The sequence below is a fragment of the Zootoca vivipara genome, chromosome 9 (assembly GCF_965207765.1).
Source record: "Zootoca vivipara chromosome 9, rZooViv2.hap1.1, whole genome shotgun sequence".
Classification (NCBI taxonomy): domain Eukaryota; kingdom Metazoa; phylum Chordata; class Lepidosauria; order Squamata; family Lacertidae; genus Zootoca; species Zootoca vivipara.
Genome location: NC_142592.1, coordinates 20,134,169 through 20,149,710, shown reverse-complemented (window position 1 = coordinate 20,149,710; position 15,542 = coordinate 20,134,169). Strand labels below are relative to the sequence as shown.

At 48.4% G+C, this 15,542-nt stretch overlaps 1 long non-coding RNA gene across 1 annotated transcript; it reads left to right on the top strand.

Moving 5' to 3' along the window:
* The first annotated feature begins 445 nt into the window (after nucleotides 1-445).
* Nucleotides 446-14,199, top strand: LOC148684557 (uncharacterized). Its single transcript, XR_015945799.1, has 3 exons — nucleotides 446-905; nucleotides 2,806-2,895; nucleotides 13,695-14,199. It is a non-coding gene; the product is annotated as an uncharacterized LOC148684557 (long non-coding RNA).
* The last annotated feature ends 1,343 nt before the right edge of the window (nucleotides 14,200-15,542 follow it).

The window sequence follows — 15,542 nt, the reverse complement described above, 5'->3', positions numbered from 1 at the left end:
TTATGTCTGGCTTGGTCCTCAGCGATAGCCCCTAATTTCACACTTGCAGGTTTCAGCGTTAACAGCACACACTGAGGCAATCGAGGAACTTCACATCTCACCTAGTTTTATGCCGCAGGCTCACAGTGCAAGCACATGATTTATTGCATTAGACTCAACAGATTCTATTAAAACTAAATCAGAGATTAATACGGCAAAAAAACAGAAAAGAAACTGTGTATCTCGCTAAGGCTGGCTCTACTTCATTTGAAGCCCCAGACATCGCAAAATGTACTAAGACTTAGTTCATTAACCCCTTTACAGATATATGAGATAGAGATACGCACGCACGCACGCAACCCCCCCCCCCCGGAAGCTGGCTCATTTGCCCTGATCCAAATCTATGTCAATACAGAAGCTGGGGGTGCAAATATATGAACGCTGAGCAAGGAGGAGAGTAGTGGATGTGACTGGATTTAGACTATCCCAGAAACCTGTTTGGCACTATACAGAGTATCCAACTAGGGGCAGATCTACACTCATGGTTTTTAACATTAAGGAAGGGTTAAGGAATGGTTTTCATAACGTACATGGGCACATGACGTCCAACTTTTTGTGCTCATAATGTGTTATTACCTTGTCTTTTCTGAATCAATTTTTAATTGTTTTATGCTGCTATATTGCTCACATGTCCCTATGTAGTGTTTTACCTTTTTTCACGGCATTCAACTCTGATACCCCCTCCAATGGTATCTGAGGGGCGGTGTTCAGTTTCTCCTCTGGCTCTTTGCTTCTTTTGTCCTAGGGAGTGAGAGAGGAAGAATTAAAATGTGACATCAGAGCAACCAGCGACCAGCAGAGAAAGAAACAGCATTTTGGAAAATGGTGGGGCTGGATATTACTTACATTTGGCAGAAAAGAACAAGGTAAAAAAAACATTTTAATAAAGCCACTTCCGCGCCTGCGTCGGAGGTGGGGTTGTGGGCTGCCCGACTGTACCATCGCGTAGGGGCTGCAAGCTCAGCCCCTACGTGATGGTCGGTTCCCGCCTGCGTCACCCCCAGACCAGCCAATGAGGTCGGTCGGGGCGGGGCCACGCCTCTTAAAGCGCTCCGCAGGCGAAAAGCTCCCTCTTTCTTCCCCTGTTCGCCGGAGCGAACAATTCACCCGCCCGCCCACCCCTTAAAAAGAGATAAGGGGACGCTGCTGTGGACGTCAGTTGGTCGCCCTGGTTGGCCAGGGGGCTGGGTAGGATTTTTCCCATACTGGGCTAGCCATGATGGGTTTTTCGCCTACCTCGTAGCATGTCGTCACAACTTAGGTTAGGCGGTTAGGCGTTGGAAATTTGCATAACAATTAGATGGAGGAGGGGCAGGTTACGTCATCAGCTGCCCAAATTTGGAGAAGTAATTCCGTTAAAGGATTCCGGGGGCGAGGCTTGGTCCTGAGCCTGGAGTTGCCTGGGCCGTAAGGCACGCCCCTTCGGTGGCCACAGGAGGAGCTCTAGTAGATCTACGTCGCGGGGCTCCTTTCTGGTGGTTAACTTCTCACAGACTTCAACACACGGGTTGGAGTCGGATATAGTCTGTTAGGTTCCAACGCCTAAGCCAATTCCGCTCTACATGCATAATTAATAAAGTTGTGGCCTTAACCACCCAATTAAATCTTAATCCCGGTGTCATGAGTCTTTATTCAGGGAAAGGAGGGCATATTGCCACACAAACAAGTATGCCCTGTGACATTTTAGAACGTTTTATATCGTTTAGAACATTTAATATCATTTTAATTGGGGAAATAATGTTAAACAGGTCAGTGTAGATCAGGCACCCCCAAACTTCAGCCCTCCAGATGTTTTGGACTACAATTCCCATCTTCCCTGACCACTGGTCCTGTTAGCTAGGGATCATGGGAGTTGTAGGCCAAAACATCTGGAGGGCCGCAGTTTGGGGATGCCTGGTGTAGATCCAGCCTAGGGTTTCATATATGCAGCCCTAGTTTCAAGATCATGCTGCTGTATTCTACAGTTTTGAAAGCCATTCTCACTCACATTTCCCCTGCTGAGTTTTATTGTTTTACTATTTATAATTGTAGCATTGAAAATTGGTTACTGTTTAAGTGACAATATCCCTTTGCAATCATTAGCTGGTTGATTTTCTGTCGCTTCCGTCAGTTCAAAATCAGCCAATTGCTTCTTTTTAAGAAATAAAGAGATATTTATGGACTCTGAGCCTCCTAAGTATCCTCTTGTGGTGTCCTGCTGTGTGACAGCTCTATAGATTTTTAAATAGTCTAATAATTATATCTCATTGTTTAGGTTAATTTATGAGTAAACTGATCCTGGCATAGGTAGTTGAACTCCCATCTGACTACAGCCTTAAAAGAACATGTTCAAGATGATTAAAGTGCAATCGACCCTTAACAGGCATAGAATATGGGCTGCCACCGAGATATGAAATTCAGCCAAAAAGATTAAAGGGAAAATGTTTTATTTCTATCCAGTCTGGTCTATTTGAATTAACTATATTGAGCATAATTGTAATGTACTTCTGAATGCTACCGTTTTTGTCAAGTATGCTCTGCTTATTTATAATACAATAAAAGCACACACAGAACAATATATATATAAACTTGTTAAAGGTTTTTCTTAAATCTGGAGAAAGCTCTCTGAACAGTTGATGAGTATCTCACACACAGTAAATATTTTGTCATTATGCATTCATGTGGTATCAATTATAACAGAACTAATTAGAAAGGATGCAGATTTCGTATGCTCTGAGTGTGTATTATTTTAGTCCACATCCTCATAATGTTATATTTGTTTTGCAGCTAAGATGCATGGGCAATGATGATAGCATCTCACTACGGTGAAGATGGGGCAATTTCATGGCTTGCAATCTTAACAATGCATCATAAAAGGTACAAAACAGAGGAACAAAACAGTTAATTTTGCTGCTTAAAAAAGAAAGAATTCCAAACAGGCAACATCAGATGAAAAGCTGGTCCAAAGAACAGAAATAAAATAAGGCACTGGAAAATAGCAAATGAATTCTCCTAAATTAGAGATGTCAGTGATAATGAATACCTCCATCGCAAGCTAGGTTGAAAGTCTCTCCCTCTCTCCCTCAATGTCACGAAAGCTTCTGTTTTTGAAAACAAAAAGGAGCACACTTTTAAGGATAAGCAAGACAGCATGTGATTGGCCCTTGCATATTTGGTTTTTACTATTAAATAACATTTACAGTGTCAGCCACTTTTTGATTCCCCCTCCCCACACTTTGAACAACAGGTACCCATGTCACACCAAACACCATCTTTGAAAGTCTCCACCTTTCCGAAACAGATTTGCCTACCTTTGTGTATACCTCGAGAAAGAAAAGATTGTTTTAACCCGGGCCACATATTAAAACTAGAGCTGAGGTGAAAGTTCATTTCAGAATTGTTTTGGGTTTAAGTATGGAGGCTCAGGGACTCGTGAATTTTTCATGAAACGACACCCCGCCTCATTTTCGTTGTTGTTGATGCTGCATGCGTCATGATCCTGTTGCTTGTGGTAATTGAACTACCAGGTGCTTATAGGTCTCATTTTTATGAAGGCCATTTAGGGAAATGACGCCAAATCAGAGTGAGGGCAGCTCTTACTATGGGTATACATAAAAGTATAGAGCACAAATAAGAAAGAAAGCACCCAGTAGCTGAGAGTGCATACCCTCGAATATTCCTCAGATGAAAATAGGAACATTTCTCACTCCCCACCAACTGAGCCTCCTCGACCCTGCCAATTTCCTCCCTCCCCCCTTCACTGCAGAGCATTTCCTATCACAGCGTTTCTCAACCGCTGTTCCGCGGCACACTAGTGGTGTGCCGCGACGTGCGGCGACGAGAAGGGCGATTTGCATTGTCACGTGCCTGGCGGCCGCCAATAAACATCACTGACCCGCCGGAAAGCAATATTTCTCCTCCTCGTTCCCAAAGCTCAGTGCAAACGAGCCTGGCGGCCGCCAATACGCAACACTGACCCGTCGGAAAGCAATATTTGGCAAGTGTTTCTTATAGTCATAATTATAATATAGGGCGGCACAGAGTTAATTTTTTTAACTTTTTTAATGGTGGTGTGCCTCGTGATTTTTTTCATGGAACAAGTGTGCCGTGGCCCAAAAAAGGTTGAGAAACACTGTCCTATCAGAAGGAGGGCCAGTGACTCCACCACAAGATCAATGGGACGCAGCACACACACCTTCCACCATCCTGAGAGAACCCCTTCATCCCAATTTTATTTTACCAAAAGAAAAACATACACCAATAAATAATTGTTAGAGAGGGGCAAGATCAGACATGGATGCACAAAGGATCTTTTTAAAAAATAATAATAATCAAAGACTGCTTGAGCTCTGCTCCGCTTCCCTTTTCTTCCCGCCCAGGGCAACCCTGCCCTCTGCCTACCCCTCGGAGCCGGCATACCACCCAGGGTTGGGCCTTGGTGGTGGCAGCCTCTCTTTCTCCTCACCCGCTTTTTAGCAGCTGCTACAAGCTGCCCGAGGGAGGAGGCTGGCGGCAGCAGCCACAGAGAGGCAACAGGAGGCTCCCTCTCTGCTGCTGCCGTCGCTGCTGTCGCTCGGGACAATCAACAGCGCATCCTCCTCCCCAAGCTCAGCAGTGGCAGAACCAGCGGGGGAAATAAGGGCATTCTGTAATTAGATCAGAAGCCGGGGTGGCTTTTTGTAATTCTGGGACCATTCCTGGAAAATCGGGCCACTTGGCGGGTATGTACTTGCCTCCTGATTTCACAGCCTGCAAACAGGCTGTGGCAAAGTTAGACAAGAAGTTTTATGCTCTGCAGCACCTAAAATGTTCCAATTTAGGCCACTTATTTTTTCATCATCAGAGTTTTATTCTTGCCCTCTAATTTTCCAAAGAGACGGAGGGAGAGTTAAAAACAGTGCTTTTCTCTGGGGCTCCGCAGGGGTATGCGTACCCCTAAACATGCGTACCCCTAAACAGTTTGGCCTTATTGAGGGGTAGTATTTCAATATGAGTAGGAAAATGAGAGTACCCCTAAACAAGCACTGGTTAAAAGTCATGTCTTTTAGCCCTTTGCTCATATGAAGCCATTTTTCAAAAGTTGTATCAGACCAGCTAGCCATAATCTATATAGCCTCACTGCCAGCTTCTCTAGGGCAGATGAAAATTCTGACACTAAAGTCATGTATCACTTTTACAGTATTTAAGGATTTATTAGCTTGGGAATGCTCATAGGTACAGTAAGTGAATGAGAGGCAAAAGTCTTGAATTCAGTCTCTTAAGCCTTGCCATTAACACTCTTGTCCTTAAGAATATTGAACATATATTAACATTCTAAAGTTGTTAGAAAAAAGTATGTTTGAACGAAACGGAATGTGCTTCATTACTGAGATCTCCTGGTACATGAAGCTTTTGCTCCTGCATGAAAACTGTGCTAGTTCTCTCCCCTCTGCTAAGGTTCTGCTGTTGCTTTGCATCTTGTAACCATAAAGTGCAACCTGCGTCTTTATTGGGGTTCCTTTGTATGCCTTACTGAAGGCACCTTAATAACTCCAGCACATGAGAAATGTCCACGAGAAGATTTTCTGAAAGATGTTGTGACGAAAGTCTGGTTAGCTCTATCCATTTTTCATGTGCTGATTTAAAGGGACGACAGGACTCTTCTTTGCATTTTGAATATCAAGGCTTCCTCAGTCAAAAGAAGCATTAACCGAAATTTTGATCAGCTCCGGGCTGATGGAAAACTTCCACTGAAATGGAAGATCAGTTTGTTAATGAATCATTGGCTAAGAGTGAAAAGATCAGATCAGCATCGGGCCATGAGGTACCTGTTACTGGACTGTACCTGTCACAGTGGCCGGAGCAGGCTACTTCAGAGTAACGACGCTACGCAGCTCTGCATTTTATTCTTTTATTGGTGCTGCGTATTTACAGTGCTGAAATCATTGCTATTTACACGGAGCGATGTGGTCATTCGGTTTCAGAACCTCCGAATGGCTTTTGGCGCGTCTTTCTCCAACACAAAAGCTTTGGCAGACCCATCCTCTTTCCCCTCCTCTTTCTGCGCAATTCCGGAGTTGGGGGGATGGGTCTCCCCCCCTTATTTGCCCCTTCCTGTTCCACCTGAGACCCTGGCTCCGCTACCTTGCCTGAGCCTCGGACACGACTTCCTGCTTCCCCACTGGAATCGGAGCTCCCTCTGCTTTCCCCTGTGCTCGGGGATGGGCTTGAACTCAGGAGGGGAGGGACTTCGCGATATCCCTTGTCCCTCACATCCACCCCCCTCCCAAGCTCTCCTTCACCCCTCCCCAGGTCCCCCCCAGGTGTCGGTGACGACTGGAAGCCTAAGAACTCCGTACTTTCCGAGCCCGTTGGTGTGAACACCTCCCCCCAGTCCTGCGAGCCCCCCCCTTCCGCCTGGGAGGACGGGAATCCCAAAAAGTCCGTGGCGTCAGAGCTGGTGGGGGTAAAAATGTTCTGCCAATCTGCTCCTTCCTCTGACTGGGTGGATCTCGGTGACGCCCATACCTCGTCCTCTGGTTCCTCAAACTCCGCTTCCCAGCGCCATGGTGAACTGCTCTCCCGTGCTTCCTCCCCCTCCCCCTCCCTTTCCATGTGCCAGGGCTTGGGTCTATGGGGAAAGAGGGCGTGAAATTCTTCCACCTAGAATTCCTCCTGTATCTGAGTGGCTGGGACCCATTCATTCTGGGACGGTGGAGCATCCTCCCATGCCATGAGGTACTCCAGGCCCCCCACCCCCCTCCTTGAATCCAGGATGGCCGTGGCCTCATTGAGTTGCTCCCTGCCTTCCCTCTCCCCCCCTCCCTCGGGGGTTTGTTCGCTGCCTCTGAGCCTGCTGCTTTCCCTGTACGGCGACAGCAGCGATCTATGAAACACTGGGTGCACCCTCATGTCCTCTGGCAGTGCCAGTCTGAAGGCCACCGGGTTGACCTGTTGTGTGACCGTGAAGGGGCCCAACCTTCTGGGCGCCAGCTTTTTGCACCTCCCTCTGATGGGAAGGCCCTCCGAGGACAACCAAACCTTGTCCCCCACCCTGATGACCTCCCCTTGTCGCCTGTGGCGATCTGCCCCCTTCTTGTACGCTTCCTTGGCTCTCTCCAAGTGTTCTCTGAGCTGCTGGTGCACCGTCTCCAGTTCCTCTGCCCAATCCTCAGCCTGCGGGCCCTCCTCCTCCTCCTCCCCCTCCCTCTCTGGGAAAGATCTGAGGTCGCGCCCATAATTGGCCTTAAAGGGCGACACCCCTGTGGAGACGTGCACTGCATTATTGTAGGCAAATTCTGCCAGGGGCAGGCGATCCACCCAGTCTGTTTACCTCTGGCTGACGTAGCATCTGAGGTACTGCTGCAGGATGGCGTTGACCCTCTCCGCCTGTCCATTAGTCTGCGGGTGTCTAGCCGTCGACAAGCTGACTTCCACCTGCAGGAGGTTCATGAGTCGCCGCCAGAACCTGGAAACAAATTGGCGGCCACGATCCGAAATAACTCTTAAAGGCAATCCATGCAGTCTGAAGACGTGGTCAACAAACAGTTTGGCTGTTTCTTCTGCGGAGACCGCCCTGGCACACGGTATAAAATGGCACATCTTGGACATAAGGTCCACCACCACCAACACTGCTGTCTTGCCTCTGGAAGAAGGCAGATCTGTGATGAAGTCCATGGACACCACTTCCCACGGCCTGTGTGGTGTGGCTAAGGGCTCCAGCAATCCTGCTGGCGGTGCTCTGACCACCTTTGCCCGCTGGCAGGTGTCACAGCCCCGTACATAGTCTCGTACATCTTCCCGCACCCCTGGCCACCAGAAGTGTCTCATGACCAGGTGAGCGGTTTTGTCCCTTCCAAAATGACCCGCCGTTGGGTTGTCGTGCATCTGCTTGAGGACCTTACGTCTAAGCTGGGTGGTGGGCAGGTACAGTGCACCCTTGTAGAAAAGCAGCCCACTGCGTTCTGCAAAGTCTGTCGCCTGCTCCCTCCCCCCTCTCAGTTCTCTGAAGATGCGGTTGGCAAATTCATCCGCTGCTGTCAGTGCTGTGAGTTCTGTCTCACTCACCACTGCTGCTCCGCAGGACCATGCTGACGGGGGGAAAATGTGCCTGGGTGCCGGTGGCGCCTCCTCCTCCATGTACTCCGGTTTGCGGGAGAGGGCATCCGCCCTGACATTCTGCTCCCCCGGGATGTAGTGGATGGAGAAGTTGAAGTTCGAGAAGAACTCTGCCCACCGTATCTGCCGCTGGTTGAGCACCCTGGCAGTTCTCCAGAACTCCAGGTTCTTGTGGTCTGTGCACACCTGGATGGGGTGCTTGGCGCCCACCAGGAAGTGTCTCCAATGCTGGAACGCAGCGTGGATCGCAAGAAGTTCCCTATCAAACACCGTGTAGTTGCGCTCTGGCTGGGTCAGCTTCCTGGAGAAGAAGGCACAAGGTCTCCACTCTCTGTTGGCGTCCAGTTGCAACAAAATGGCGCCCAGAGCTCTATCAGAAGCATCGGTCTCCACGCGAAGGGGCGCGTCCTGAACCACGTGGAACAGGTTCTGGTCTGAGGCGAACACCCTCTTGAGGCTTTCGAACGCTGCTTGCGCCTCTGGTGTCCACCTGAACTTCTGCTTGCCTCTCAGGCAGTCAGTGATGGGAGCCGTAACGCGAGAGAAGTTCTTGATGAACTTCCTGTAGAAGTTGGCGAAGCCTAGTAGTCGTTGGGCATCTTTGCGCGTCCTGGGGCTGTGCCAGTCCAGGATGGCCTGCACCTTGTCCTTGTCCATCGCTAACCCCTTGTCGGACAGCTTGTAGCCCAGGAAGTCCACCTCTTTGGTGTGAAACTTGCACTTCTCCAGCTTCACATACAGGTGGTTCTCCTTCAGGCGCTGCAACACCTCCCTGACGTCATTCACATGCTGCACTGGGTCATTGGAATAGATAAGGATGTCATCCAGGAAGACCAAGCAGTTCTTGAAGAGGAGGGACCCCAGGACGTGGTGCATGAAGGCCTGGAAGCATGCTGAGCCCCCTTGCAACCCGAAGGGCATCACCAGATATTCAAAAGAGCCCAGAGGCGTGAACATCGTGGTTTTCCATTCATCGCCTTCCCGGATCCTGATCAAGTTGTACGCCCCCCTCAGGTCTAGCTTGGTGAAAATCTTGCCCCTGCGTGCCGCTGTCAGGAGATCATCCACTCTGGGCATGGGGAAAGCCACTGGCTCCGTCACAGAATTCAGCCGTCTAAAATCCACCACAAGACGGCGCTGTTGCGTGTCTTTCTTGTCCACCCAGAAGACCGGGCTGCCCCCTGCTGCCTTGCTTTCTCTGATGAACCCCCGCTTGAGGTTCTTGTCGATGAAAGCGCGCAGATCCTCCAGTTCCTGGTCTGACATGGCTTACAGCTTGGCTGGGGGTATAGTTGCCCCTGGCACCAGGTTGATCTGGCAGTCAAAAGGCCTGTGTGGGGGTAGGTGGTCGGACTCCGCTTCGCTGAAGACCTCCTGCAGGTCCCAGTACGGCTTGGGTATCGCCTCACCCCCTTTGACGTGCATGGTGGCCACCGTGGCTATTGGAGGCCCCTCCCCTGGTTGGTGCTGCATGCAATGTTCCAGACAAAAGTCCGACCCAAACGTGATGCATCTCTGGTGCCAACTGATGGAGGGGTCGTGGCGCGCCAGCCAGCTCATGCCCAAGACGATGGGGGGGTCTGAGATGGTGGTGACGTTGAATGCCAGTGTCTCTGAGTGCCTCCCCACCGTCATTCTCATGGGGGGGGTTGATGAGTGATGGCCCCTCCCAGCAACTCTCTGCCGTCAATGGTTGCCACGTGCAGAGGAAAATCCAGCTGCAGAAGCTGGATCTGGTGCTGTTCTGCAAAGTTCCTCGAGAAGAAGTTGGCTGACGCCCCACTGTCAATTAGGGCGAGGACCGTCAGGGGATAGCCATTTGGGAGCGTTAGCGTCACTTCTAGAACCACTCCTGCTCTGGGAGGGGTGGGCTGGCTCTGCTCCTCTCTGTGCGGGTGGGCGGGCTGGGGCTGTTGTCTGCTGACTGTGCCTGGCTGCTGCCCCTTGTCTCCTGCAGCCAGGCTTTCCCGTTTCCCTGCTGTGGTGCTGCATCAGTGGGGGAGGGCATAACCGTTCCCGCCTTTCCTTGCCACTCCCTGCGATGTGGGCAGTCTCTGACGAGATGCTGGGGGGAGTTGCAGAGAAAGCAATTCCCGCCTCTTCCCTCCCTGCGTCTTGTCGCCGCTGGGGTTTGAAAAGCCCGCGCGCGCGCTATCAATTTGCATGGGTTCCTGGTCCTGGCTGGCCCCAGGCGTGGCTTGAAAGGGTTGTTGGGGGAGTGGCTTCTCCTGCGACCGTGGGAACCAAGCCCGCTTTGCGCGCGTTGCTTGCTTGTCGCTCCACCGCTTTGCTCAGCTGATCCATAGTACTGGGCTTTGGACCTCTCGAGAGCTCATCCTTCACCTCCTCATGCAAACCCAAGTAGAACGCCGCTTGCATTGGGGCTGACTCTAGTTCCCACCCCAGTCTGTGCACCAGCATGGTGAATTTCGCCCAATATGCGCGAACTGTCATATTTCCTTGGCGTAAATTATGAAGTTCCTCCTTAGTCTGGTCCATATGACTATCGGACGAATACATCGTTTTCAGACCTTCTAGAAATAGTTTGACATTCTTCATGCAAGGATTCTTTGTTGCGATTAACGGTCTTAGCCACTCCCTGGCTGCCCCGGTAAGGTGCTCCACAATAAACGCTACCCTGTGCTCATCATCAGGGAACTCATCATGGTGCAGCTCAAGAGCATACACAATCTCAGTCTCAAAGCCATGATATTCCCTCGGGTCTCCATTGAACTTGCTTACTAGGGTCCCGGCTCTCCTTCCTGGCAGCACTTGGACTTGGGGTGCCCCTCCCGCCTTGTTTTTCTCTGCATCCAGCTTGTTTTGGAGGTCTACCGCCACCGCCCTTAATTGCTGCTCTCTTTCCTGGAGCGCTCTCACCTGTTCCGCAAGTTGTAGCCGGTCGTCCTGGACCTTCTTGGTTTCTTCTTTAGCTGCCTTTAATTCCCCCTGCGCCTGCTGCGCCAGCTGCTGCAGGTCTTGCTGGGCTTTCTCCGCGATCTGCCGCCATTTCTCCGCCTCTGACACACTCATCCCGGCAACTCCAAAGTAGCCCAAAAAAAGATTCGGAGGTTGCTGTCACAGTGGCCGGAGCAGGCTACTTCAGAGTAACGACGCTACGCAGCTCTGCATTTTATTCTTTTATTGGTGCTGCGTATTTACAGTGCTGAAATCATTGCTATTTACACGGAGCGATGTGGTCATTCGGTTTCAGAACCTCCGAATGGCTTTTGGCGCGTCTTTCTCCAACACAAAAGCTTTGGCAGACCCATCCTCTTTCCCCTCCTCTTTCTGCGCAATTCCGGAGTTGGGGGGATGGGTCTCCCCCCCTTATTTGCCCCTTCCTGTTCCACCTGAGACCCTGGCTCCGCTACCTTGCCTGAGCCTCGGACACGACTTCCTGCTTCCCCACTGGAATCGGAGCTCCCTCTGCTTTCCCCTGTGCTCGGGGATGGGCTTGAACTCAGGAGGGGAGGGACTTCGCGATATCCCTTGTCCCTCACAGTACCAAATAGGATTGAAAGTTGAGGTGTGGAGCATGACGGAATCTAATGTAAACAATAATGAATCTCTACATATTTAATTTGAATCTATCATGCCAAGGAGAAAGCAAGCAGCAACATGCTAGTTTTGCGGCTGCAGGGAATTATGACTTCTTTTTTTAAATGTGGGGAGGGATTAAGATTGCCAGGTTTTAAACAAGAGAAAATGCATATGCTTGTAAGTCGCTCAGTGCTGCAAAGGATGGGCGAAGAGCATTTTTTCCACCTCCCCCTTTCCTCAACCTTTTCACCTGCCATGAGGAGCAGAACACCAGGTGTGTCCTGTATCAGGCAGGGCAAAGGGAGCCTCAGCTGCAAGGAGGGGGGGGGGGACTGGAAAAGAAATGGTGGAAGAAGCCACGATTGCTTTGCTTCCCATTATATTGGGAAGTGTAAAGGTTGGCTTATAAACTTTTGCCCAGGCTGTATGACCTGATTCAAGACATAGAGCCAGACTACATGATCAGCAGATCTACATGATGCATCAATCACTGAGTGGTACCAATCCAGACTGCATAGGAATGCAGGCATGTTTGGAGGCTCCCTATGGCAGGGATGGAGAACCTGTGGCCCTATAGGTGATGTTAGACTCCCATTCCCATCAGCCCCAGCCAGCATACCCAGAGATGATGGGAGTCTTAGCCCCATAATATCTGAAAAGCCACACCTTTTCTCATTCTTTCTATAGGAAGCTTATAAGCATGCCTCCCTAACTATGCGTCTGAAGTGGTACCACTCAGTAACTGATACATAACATAGGTTTGCTGATCATGTAGTTTGGCTCTATGTCTTGAGTAACTTTGTTTATAAGAATTCTTATGATGGAATCAAACTTTCCATAGGATTAAATGTGGGCTTCTGTGACAGCCATCTTGAACCTTAGAAAAGGCCAATCGTAATTCTCAGGTGAAGCCGCACAAGTGTACAGTTGGAGAGTCAGGTTCAAAAATCACATTGCTTTTTGCTTTTCTGTTATCCATAATGTAACCTGTCTTGTTCTCTAGTTAGTTCTTCTTGCCTGTCTCCTCCGGTGCTCATCCTTGATTTTATGTGCGAGTCTCAAATGAAACGGAAGGAACATTTCTGCTTATTGGAAAGGTGAAAAAAACTTGTGGTGGCATTTTAGTTATCCCATTTAAGGAAAAACCTTTAGGACATCCTCCACACACTTGGCAGATCAATGCAAATTGACAGCAGAGCATCAGAAAGCTGTAGAAGTGTAATTGAAAATTGCAGCTCTTGCGTGTTTAAATTCCTCCAGGCATTTCATGGCTACCTCCATCAAATTACACCATCACACAGTTTTAAATCTCTCCCCCCCCCCGCCCCTGCAGATCGAACCCTGGATGTACAAAAATGGGAAGTTCAAACACTCCCATATTTTATTAAATTGTGATGCTTCTGCAGACCTAATTCCTTCCCGTGAACAAATGAAAAATAAAATGTTGACTTATCAGCAGTAAAACTTGCCCTGCTCTGAACAACCATTTTCAAACAGCGGAAAGACAATTGCAGAACATCCCAGTTTTCTCAAGGGCTTTTCAAATGTGTATATAAATAGACTGAAATCAGGAGGGAAAGAAATCTTATGTTGCTGTTGGTATTATATTTTATGCAGAATATTTATTCTGATGCCAAAGAGGATTTTCTGTTTAGTTGTTAATTTTGCTGTAGAACACGGAAATTATCTGATATTTTATTTCATATTTTTACGCTGGATGTCTTGATATCTGTTGTAAACATTGGGTATTTGTTTAAATAAAGCAGGGTATAAATTTCCAACTAAAAAAATAAAACATTGCTTAGGATGAAGCATAGTGAATGAGCTGGCTGTAGATTATGCTTAATTATGCTGTCAGGGTTTTTTTGTTTTTGGTAGACCTGATGTTTGCTTTGCAACAAACAGTTGGCTAGGGACTAGCTGTGTTATGGGCATGGCCTTGGGGAATGCTTGAGAATGAGGTTTGTTTTTCTGTATTTGCTTTTTATTAGTAACGTTTTTTGATGTCTAAGAAAACACTTTGTTTTCCTTGATAGGTATGTGTGTGAGCTGGGCTGGAAGGAGGCAGCAGGCGGAAGCCTGGGGTGAGAAGCATTGTGATTTGCGTTGGAATCCGAGGTTGTGACTGTGCGAAAGGCAGTACCTTCTGGGGTGCGAGCCCATCCCTGTGACAGAGTGAGCTCCTGTTGCTCTGTCCTAGCTCCTGCCAACCTAGCAGTTTGAAAGCACGCCTGTGCAAGTAGATAAAGAGGTACCGCTGTGGCGGGAAGGTAAACGGCGTTTTCATGCGCTCTGGCACTCGTCACAGTCCTCCGTGCGCCAGTAGCGGTTTAGTCATGCAGGCCACATGACCCAGAAAACTGTCTGAGGACAAACGCTGGCTCCCTCGGCCTGAAAGCGAGATGAACGGTGCAACCCCATAGTCGCCTTTGATTGGACTTAACCGTCCAGGGGTCCTTTACCTTTACCTTTATATCCTAAAGACACCATGGGCTCTGCTGTCCCTCATTCAATGGAAACCAAACCCTGGGTAAGTGCTTGGAACCCAAAGGTTGGGTGTCAGGGACTGGACTGAAGAGGAGGTCTGAGGATCACCCCCCCCCTTCTCCTCTGCTTCCCTCGGAGGAGAAGAGGGATCTCCTTTCTAATTGAAAGGAGAATTCAATTAGAATTCAAGAGCAAAGGATTCAATGACAATTGACTCCTGAGGCCCCCCATAGAGCCAAGGGCTGTTGCTGGGGGGGGGGGGGGAGTTCAGAGTGAGCAACGTCACTATGGAGTTAAGGACTGGATTCTTTGTCTTGCACCAAGATGACTGAATAAAACCATGAAAACGAACTTTCTTGTTTCTTCCTTGCTCCTTGATGCTACCAGGGGAGGAGAGAATCCCGCCCCCAAGCCTGACATTGGGGTGGTGTGCAACAATATTAATGGGTGAGGTACAGTGGGCGGATTTTTGGCTGTTGTCTAGAAGTACTGTACTCACTAATACAGTCTTATGGATAGATTCTAGTGGTGTTTTTGAAATAGCTTCTTCGATGCCTGAGTCATCTTTCATATGATTAATAGCATATGTGCTTATTTTAAAATTAAGGCATTTGTTTATATATGTATATATATAATCACTCACCACATATTTGATAGTGATGAATTGCTGAGTTCAGTGACAAATTGCAGAGCCACACGAAGAACAGCAGAGCTGTGTGATAAACAGTATTCATTGTGTGCCCCTGCCTGCCTCAGCTGCACTTGCCCTATAAAAATATCCTTGCCAAGACAGACCTTCATTCTAACTTCCTGGTGCCCAAAGTCTTTTTTCCGATGCAAGCTCGATTAGCATGCATTAAGCGTGTGCCTGCCAAATTTGCTGAGAATCACAATGAGGACTTCAAAGCTCAGAACTGCAGCAAACATCTGCCATAATTTAGATTTAATTTATAATTGTAACATCAAACTGATACGTGTCTGAAGTTACCAAGCCCACGTCTCTTCTAGATTAAGAAGTTCTTTAAAAAATTTTTTTAAAAAAATGTTAAACATTATAAACAACAACATAGATAAATGCACAATATTTTAGTTTAGTGTTGTATTATAAATTACATATCATTGGTTTGTGTGTGTGTGGTGTGTGTGTGTGTGTGTGTGTGTGTGTGTGTGTGTAAATAGCTTTATAGACTAATCCTTTCCAATGGTCCTTAGCTGTTGAAGTGCATAGTCTCTCCTACCAGATGCTAAGAGGCATCAAAATGGCCCAATTTAGTCCTAGCGCTAGAGCATCTTTGAAAAACCATTATTGTAAGAGAGTTAACGGCTGCTTAACAGCAAGTGGTGCATAAATGCATGTGTCCTATTAAAAGACAAATTCAAGGAAGATAAAGCTATCA